Raw genomic sequence first — 9,356 nt, 5'->3', positions numbered from 1 at the left:
ACTGTATGATGGATTTTTGTAGAAGTTGGAGATTTTGGCAAGAGACTAGGTTCCTGGCAATACTGGCTGGATGTTTCTGCTAAACTGATGAGCAGTGAAAAGATTAATAATGTTGGCATGTAAATTTTCATCATTAATTTTCACAGTCAACACCATTGAGATGACTGGGGCAATTCATACCTCTCAGAGGATTGTTTCAGGCTGCCCCACAGACTCAAATAGATATCACTGCATCTATTCTCTTAATATTTTAAAGGTTTCCTATAAAGCCATAAGGTGTATACAAAGACTGTAATGAAAGTTGGGATTCTAGAATTTCAACACAAATGATGAGTTCTGGGCCACTATCTCAGGGCCCTGATGATAAATGCTTCAAATTAGTAAACACAATTGCTTGTAGATGTCTTTTAGGCTTCATTTAGCTATGTTATGTTGATTTGGTTTGAAGACAGGAGCATTTTTTTAAATAGAGGACTGAGCTCCATATGAAAAAAATGCTATGAAAATGGCTATCTGGGTGCCCAGCTAACATTTTATATAGACACTCAGCTTGTATATATTGCCAACAGAGGCACTTATCAGAATGCATTGTTTATACATGGACCTGAAAATCTCCCACTTAAAATTTTGGTTCTACATTTCTCAGCTCACTATCAGTGCATACACTGAATCATCAGCAGCACTTAATTTGTGCCAGGGATTGGCAGTTCATAGCCCTGACACCTCTGGGGTTGCCATGTCATTTATGAAAGCCAAAAAAAAATATGTGTGAGCTCCGACACCTAATTGCTTGAGCCCTGGCACCTCTTTCATTACAAATTAAGTACTGATCATATCAAATATGAATACTGCTCATTTGGTAGTGGTGAGATTTAAATAAGATTTGTGATTGATTTTATCAACATGTCCTTTACGGACAGTAAAAATAAGTAATTCATTGTCCACTGGATATCATCCATGATCAAATGATTTGTGTTCTGAAATCCCTGCTTTGACTTTTCTTACCAGGTGTCCTTTTATTTCCAGACTTTCCTTTCCTCATGAAAAAAAAACAAACCAAAAAAAAAAAGGCAGTCCTGTAGCACCTTAAAGACTAACAATTTTATTCATTAGTTGATGAGTTTTCTTGGGTAAGACCATCTTCTTCAGATTTGTTAGTTTTTAAGGTGCTACAAGCCTTCTTGGGTTTATTTGGTTGATTTTTGTGAAGCTACAGAATAACACGCTCCACTCTGAGACAATTTCCCAACAAAATCTTGAATATTTTTCTCATGTGGCTCTCCCCACACAACTCTTTCCTTAGCTAGTTATACCTAAGCAGAAGTGTCTCATCTACATACTCCCCTGCTGTGATTGCTTACTTCTTTCCCTCAGTATTGTTTCATTTAGCAACTAGAACATGCCAAAGATCACTGAAGTCTACGGCCTCTTGTTGTTTGGCTTCATTACTGCCTGGCCACTCAACATTGAGTGTGAATGATAAATATCTTCTCTATAATTTCGTCATAATAAACACTCCAAGTCTTCCCTTATTAGCCCCTTTGTCCACTTTGTTTCTCTATTCAACTTTCGTTATTGTCATTCAAAAGAAACCCAGATTTATATCCCCTTTACTCACTTCACTTTCCCAACAAACACACATCTGCAAAAATACCAGCTTCTTGTCTAGTTTGCAACAACCTCCCTTCTGCCACAGAACCCTAAATCCACCTCTTCGGTCTGTGGCTCCAAACACCCTCCCCTGACTCTACAGAAGCTATCAGACCATATTCTACATAAGCATAACCTACTAGTTTCCATACGCTCTTTCTCCTGAAAGTTTGGCCACAATATCCCTGTCCAATGTTACCATAATTTAAATAGTTTATTTTTGTATAATCTGTGCTGAAGCAATCAAATATTGCTACTTGTGTTATATATAAATGAGATTTTTTAATGTAAAGTAATAGAAAACTTGCTGAAACTATCACTCAGAAAAGTAAAGGGAAAAGTCTCCCAACAGCTACAGAAAATTTTGACAATAATCCCAAGTACCCACCTAGAATTCAAGTGAATGTATTTTAACTGTGCTGCTAGTGACATCTAGTGGAGAATGTATGAAACAATAGTTTATATTTCTATGTCTTGTATTTATTTCAGCACTACATAGGAGTCAGCCAAAACCAGGGTCTTATTGTGTTGGATGCAGTAGGCCAAAGTAAGAGGTCCTGCTTTGAAGTTCTTATAATCTGGGTGTTTTCGTAATCATTTTTGTTAGGCATGAGATCATGAAATAAAATTCAATGCTAAATGAAACCAGTCAGGATATAAATTATTAATAAAAGTCCAAAATATCATGAGAGAGGCTTAATGTGATTTCAAAACAAAATGGAACAATTTACTTTTGAGTTTCCATTATTCACCTTTGGAGTTTGCCTTTAGAGTACACTTGAGTCAAATTTTCAAGATTTTTCACCGCAGCCATAAGAGCCAGAAAATTTTATTTTTGAATGAAAGCTGAGATTTTTGCATAGTCCTATAATTACAAGGGCTTTAACAAAAAATCACTCATCCTTTCAAGACTCAAGCTAATCAAAGCTGGCAACACCGTTTAGCAGAAACATTTGGAATAATGTAGTTCAAATAGCTAGCATTTTAACTAAACACATTTGACAGTTGATTTTCTAAAGCACTGAAATCTAATTCAGTTTGACACTGTTTCCATGATTTAGATCCATTTCTAGGTTGTATGTGTTTGTGGCTTTTATCATTCCTCATTTTTCTTTAAGAGTAAAGTACCCTGCAATATTCACAGCTCGGAAGTTCTGATTTGAACCTGAATTTATGTTCAAAGGCAGGAAGTGTGGGATTCTGCTCTGTTGCTCTTCCATAATGTTACTTTGCCTTTGCCTTTATTCTATAGAAACTATGTTCGGCTAACAGGAGCTCCCTCTATTTGTACCCAATACACCCACGGTTAGGCCTAATCCAGCAAAGAAATCTGTGGCTATGCTTAGCAGATTTTTATGGCTGTGTAATCCTTATTAACTTCAAGGATCTGAGCTCTTGAGTATTCTGAGTAGTCTGAGTATTATCTTAGTACCAAGAACAAGTTTGGAGAAGTTTTGTCTCTCTCATAATCAAGGTGTGGTTCAATCTACAGTCTCAGGTTAACTGTAGATCTCTAGCATTAGTATTTTTGTCTGATAATTGATATACTTTCAATTTCCAATTTCAGGTGGTGGTATTTCCAAGGTGGTAAAACATAATGTGTGTGAAATTTTTGCATGCTTTAGGCAACAAATATGAAATACATTTGGTTACAAGAATAATTTAAAAAATAGGGAAGGTGCTCTTTCTGACTGTAAGGCCACATTTTTATATCCAGCATATGTTTTATTATTTCTTTAAACAATAAAAATTCACCTCTGTGAAAAACTCTAAGCACCCTAACAATTAAACTTACAGGAAAAATGCTTATCCAACAGCATTAAATACTCATGTGCAGGTAACAAACTCAGACAGACAGAAATATTAGATAACTACAAGCAGATAACTCAGTCTAAATCAAAGCAACGAAAAGACATTTTAGTGCTATCTACAACTCCCTGATGTTCTACCACAACCACTACTTTTTAATAAATATTGGAACAGCTAGAAAATTCCAGAAGTTTTGTAGTGTTGCAATAGTGTGCTAGTACTCTAAAGGACAAGTGGGCTCTATAGATTTGCTAACCTGCTAGAACTCCTAGGCAAAACAAAAAAGCTGATAGATTCAGTCAATAAAGAATAAAGTAAGGGAATACAATTAATATTATCTACATGGTTTTATGGAAGAAAGTCATGGCAAATAGACCTGAACTTGCTCTGAGATTACAAGTTCGATTGATAAAGGTAGCTATGTACAGACTTAGGCTTTCCTCAGACATTTCAGAGCAACATAGAAATTTGATTAAAAAGTATGGCATTGTATCATTAGTAAGGTACCCATCCAAGCTGTCTTCACGAGCCCCTTCCTTTCAAAAGATGCTAATGAGGTGCTGCTATGAATATGCAGCACCTCATTAGCATAATGGCAGCCACAGCGATTCAAAAGTGCGGCTTTCGAATTGTGTGCTGCCCATGGAGATGGGGACCTTCTGAAAGGACCCCTTAGTCTTCAAAAGCTCCTTCTTCCTAACACCAGACTTGCTTATTAACATGCCCCTTCTGAAAGGAAGGGGCTCGTGTAGACACAGCTTAAATGAATTAAGAACCAGCTAACCGACAGAACTCAAAGTAGCTGTCAGTAGAGAATCTAATGGGGTTCCACAAAGATTAGTTCTAAGCCTGATTCTCATCAGTATCTTTATCATTGATCTAGATATATATAAAATCTTTGTATGTAAAATGTGTAGGTGACACAAAGACTGGCAGAATGGTAAAATATGAATGGGCAGTCTTACAGAGTGAACTGAACCTTGGTAAGATGTGTCCATTCAAACATAATGTATTTTAATACAGTAAATGCTCAATTTAATGGACTAATGGGTGGCAAGGGGTGTCCATTCATGCTGAAAATCCATTAAATCCAAATCTGCAGGACTGGAAGAACATTGCAAGGTGAACTAGGGAACACATGGCAGCTCCAGTAGCGGCAGCCTTGGTGGCCCCAGCCATGGTGCCAGCTCTTCCAGTGGTGACAGTCTGTCAGCATTTACGTGCGGGGAGGAGGGCTGGTAGACAGTGTCTATTATTTCCAAAGTCTGTTAAATGGAGGGTTTGCTGCACAGCCAAGTGTAAAGTTACATAGCCAGGAATAAGGAATGCAGGCTACACTTACAGAAAGGGAGACTGTGCAGTCCTTGCCAAGAGTAAGGATTTAGAGGTCCCAAGGGACAAGCAATTGAACATGATTTCCCAGTACAACATAGTGGTGAAAAGGGCTAATGCATTCCTTGGTTACATCAAACACAAAATAGCAATAGAAAAGTTATTTAACTCTCTATTGGTGAGATTGATACTGACACCATTGCAAAAGGAGGAGGATGAAGAGAAGAGCCAAACACGTGTGTTAATAAAACAAAAAGCAGTCAAGTAGCACTTTAAAGACTAGCAAAATAGTTTATTAGATGAGCTTTTGTGGGACAGACCCATTTCTTCAGACCATAGCCAGACCAGAACAGACTCAATATTTAAGACACAGAGAACCTAAAACAGTAAGCAAGGAGGACAAATCAGAAAAAGATAATCAAGGTGAGCAAATCAGAGAGTGGAGGGGTGGGGGGGGAGGTCAAGAATTAGATTGAGCCAAGTATGCAGACGAGCCCCTATAGTGACTCAGAAAGTTCCCATCACGATTTAAACCATGTGTTAATTAACATTAACATTACCATGAACACATGGTTTAAATCGTGATGGGAACTTTCTGAGTCACTATAGGGTAGTAGGCATCCTTCAGTCTGCATAGACTATGGATCGGCCCCTTTAAAGTTTCAGTTGAGGACTTCATTTACAGCGACTATTGTGACTATGAAGACCCACACGAGAGTGACAGTCCTTGCTGCATCTCTTGCAGATGTAGTGGGTGTCTGGCAAGTCCTTATTGTGCTTTCTATGTGCTCGCTTCTCCTCTGCTAGCTGTCTGATCTTCATCACGCCCTTCTGAAGGCCCTTGTGTAACCCCTGCCTCCATCTGCTGCGGTCGTCTGCTAGTTCTTCCCAGTTGTCCAGCTCGATGTCTACCTCTCTGAGGTCTCTCTTGCAGACATCTTTGTAGCGCAACTGGGGGGCGTCCTGGAGGTCTTTTGCCAGAGGCTAGCTCACCATAGAGGATGTCTTTTGGAATCCTTCCATCATTCATCCTGTGGACGTGGCCAAGCCAGCGGAGCCAACGCTGCCTGAGGAGGGTGTGCATGGTTGGGATTCCAGCTTGCTCGAGGACGGCTGTGTTGGTCACTCTGTCCTTCCATGACATTCCAAGGATGCGCCTGAGGCAGCGCAAGTGGAAGACGTTCAGCCTCTTTTCCTGACGGGCATACAGGGTCCAAGTCTCGCTGCCATAAAGGAGGGTGCAGAAGATGCAGGCTGTGTAGACTTGCATTTTGGTGGGAGTGTACAGCTTGTTGTTATTCCACACTCTCTTGCTGAGTCTGGACAGAGTTGTGGCCGCTTTTCCGATCCTCCTATTTAGCTCAGTGTCCAAAGACAGGGTGTCAGTGATGGTGGACTCGAGGTAAACGAACTCATGGACGACCTCTAACCTATAGTTGTCAATGCTGATTGATGGGGATTCAGCAACATCCTGACCAAGTACGTTTGTCTTCTTTAGGCGGATGGTAAGCCCAAAGTCCTTGCAAGCTTTGGAGAACTGATCCAGCAGTTTTTGAAGCTGGTCTTCTGTGTGAGACACTACAGCAGCATCGTCTGCGAACAGCATGTCTCTGATGAGGACTTCCCACAACTTAGACTTAGCTTTCAGCCTTGCAAGGTAAAACAGTTTCCCATCAGATCTTGTGTGCAGCAAGATGCCCTCTGTTGAAGATCCAAAAGGCATGCTTCAGGAGGAGTGCGAAGAAGATCCCGAACAATGTCGGAGCAAGCACGCATCCTTGTTTGACGCCACTCCTGATTCTGAAAGCATCCGATAATGCACCATCATATTGGATGGTTCCTCTCGTGTCTTCGTGGAACGACTGGATCATCTTGAGTAACCGTGGAGGACAGCCTATCTTGTGGAGCAGTTTGAACAGACCATCCCTGCTGACCAAGTCAAAGGCCTTGGTCAGGTCGATGAAGGCTATGTAGAGTGGCTTCCTCTGCTCCCTGCACTTCTCCTGCAGCTGCCTTAGAGAGAAGACCATGTCAACAGTAGACCTCTCTGCGCGGAATCCGCACTGCAATTCGCGGTACACTCTCTCAGCAATCTTCTGGAGTCTGCCAAGGATGACGCGAGTGAACAGTTTACCAGTGACGCTTAGGAGGAAGATTCCATGGTAGTTGTTGCAGTCGCTTCTGTCTCCTTTGTTCTTATACAACGTTACAATGTTAGCATCGCGCATATTCTGTGGAACCTCACCCTCTTTCTAGCACAGGCACAGTAGCTCATGTAGGGGTTCCAGGAGTGTGTCCGCGGCACATTTGATTATCTCTGGTGGTATACCATCCTGACCAGGGGCCTTTCCTGCTGCAATGCTGTCGATGGCTCTCTTCAGTTCATCCACAGTCGGTTCTTGATCCAGTTCGTCCATTACTGGAAGGAGCTCAACGGCATCGAGGGCTGCATCAACCACAACGTTCTCGCGTGAGTACAGCTCGGAGTAGTGCTCAACCCAGTGCTCCATCTGTTTGGCTTTGTCAGCGATGACTTCACCAGATTTGGATTTCGGAGGTGCCATCTTGTTCTGGCTGGGTCCTAATGCCTTCCTCATACCCTCGTACATTCCTCTGGGATTACCAAAGTTGGCACAGGTCTGGATGCTGCTGCATAGCTGGAGCCAGTGGTTGTTGGCACAGCACCTGGCTGTCTGCTGTACTGTTTTTCTGGCCTCTCTAAGTGCTTGCTGGGTACTCTGGCTCGGTGAGCGTTTGTGCTCCAGGAGTGCAGCGCGCTTCTTTTCAATGACTGGAATCATCTTATCGGAGTTAGCTTCGAACCAGTCATTCGTGTTTCTAGCTCTTCTTCCAAACACCGACAAGGCCGTGTTGTAAACTGTATCCCTCAGATGTTGCCATTTGGATGTCACATCGGCGCCCCAGGGCCACTGCGCAGATTCTCCTGGAGGGTCTCTCTGAACTTTTCAGCTTTCTCCAAGTTTGCCGTCTTTCTGGTGTCAATGCGGGGCCAGTGGCTCGTCTGCATACTTGGCTCAATCTAATTCTTGACCTTCCCCCCACACCCCTCCACTCTCTGATTTGCTCACCTTGATTATCTTTTTCTGATTTGTCCTCCTTGCTTACTGTTTTTGGTTCTCTGTGCCTTAAATATTGAGTCTGGTCTGGTCTGGCTATGGTCTGAAGAAGTGGGTCTGTCCCACGAAAGCTCACCTAATGAACTATTTTGCTAGTCTTTAAAGTGCAACTTCACTGCTTTTTGTTTTGATAGTGTATAGACTAGCACGGCTTCCTCTCTGTTACATGCGTTAATGGCTGCACAGACCATGTCAATCAGAGGCCCTCAACTTCTTCTCTGGAAGGACTGCTAGGAAAAGATAGGGTCCACAGGGCTAACAAGAGGAAGAGCATCTTTGTGCACTGACTTATCAACTGTGTGGAGGTGGCCTGTGACCACTGCATTTGGGGAGGCTGCGTGTGCATGCTGGAAGCTCCCTGGGTTTGTCAGGAAAGACAGATGGCTGAACCGTGGCCCAAACCTGCCTTACCAAAGCCCTACCCCCTCTTGGCCTCCTGTACCAAGGCCACAGACACTCCATACCTACCTCTACCCAAGGGAGGGCCCCCCTCCTCAGAGATTCCCTCTTTCCTACCACTCCTGTCTCTTCACCCTATTGTCCAAAACACTCTTGCCCACTCCTGTTTGCCCTCTTCCCAGAGCAGCCCCCAACCTAACCAGCTGGAGGGACGTGAACCTCTCCTGGATGCCCATCCAAGTGCTCAGCTGGCAGCGAACACTGCTTAAGGGGGAACGGACAGTCTTCAGATCAGTCTAGTCAGGATATTGGGGCAACTATATAGATACAGAGCTCTATAGTGTTCTGTCAGCTGAAGCTAGGACGCAAAGTAATGGGCTTCATCTACAGCGAAGGAGTTTTAGTCTAGATGTTAGGGAAAGTCATAGCTATGATAGCTAAATTCTAGAATACACTTCCAAGGCTGATTGTGGCATCTCCATGATTAGAGGTGAACAGGTGGGATAGACACCTTTCAGGTAGTCCAGTTTTACTTGGTCCTCCCTCACTGCAGGTGACTGGATTCAGAAGACCACTTTAGCTCTCTTCTGGCCCTACATTCTATGACTTCATATAGGCTGTGTCTACTTTTGCATTCATCTTTTGAAAAAGGCATGCAAATGAGAGAAATCAAAAATGCAAATGAGGTGCAAATACATACCTGGCACCCCATTTACATATTATTTCAAAAGAAATGCAGCATAGACATGGCTCTTTCAAAAGTAAGCCCCATCTTCAAAAGAACCCTTCTTCCCATAAAAAAGGGGAAGGGTACTTTTGAACAAGGGGTTTACTTTCGAAAGAGCTGCATCTACACTTTTTCTTTCAAAAGAATAATGCAAATGAGGCACCATATATGTAAATCTGCATTGCATTTGCATGCCCCTCTTTCAAGAGAGGAATGCAAGTGTAGATGCAGCCATAGTGTATATGCTAAATTAGGATACATTTAACTAGGATTCATCTCAGAAAACTGATTTAGCCTAAAAC

Source organism: Carettochelys insculpta, chromosome 5, assembly GCF_033958435.1.
Source record: "Carettochelys insculpta isolate YL-2023 chromosome 5, ASM3395843v1, whole genome shotgun sequence".
Classification (NCBI taxonomy): Eukaryota; Metazoa; Chordata; order Testudines; family Carettochelyidae; genus Carettochelys; species Carettochelys insculpta.
This window is presented reverse-complemented; position numbering follows the sequence as displayed.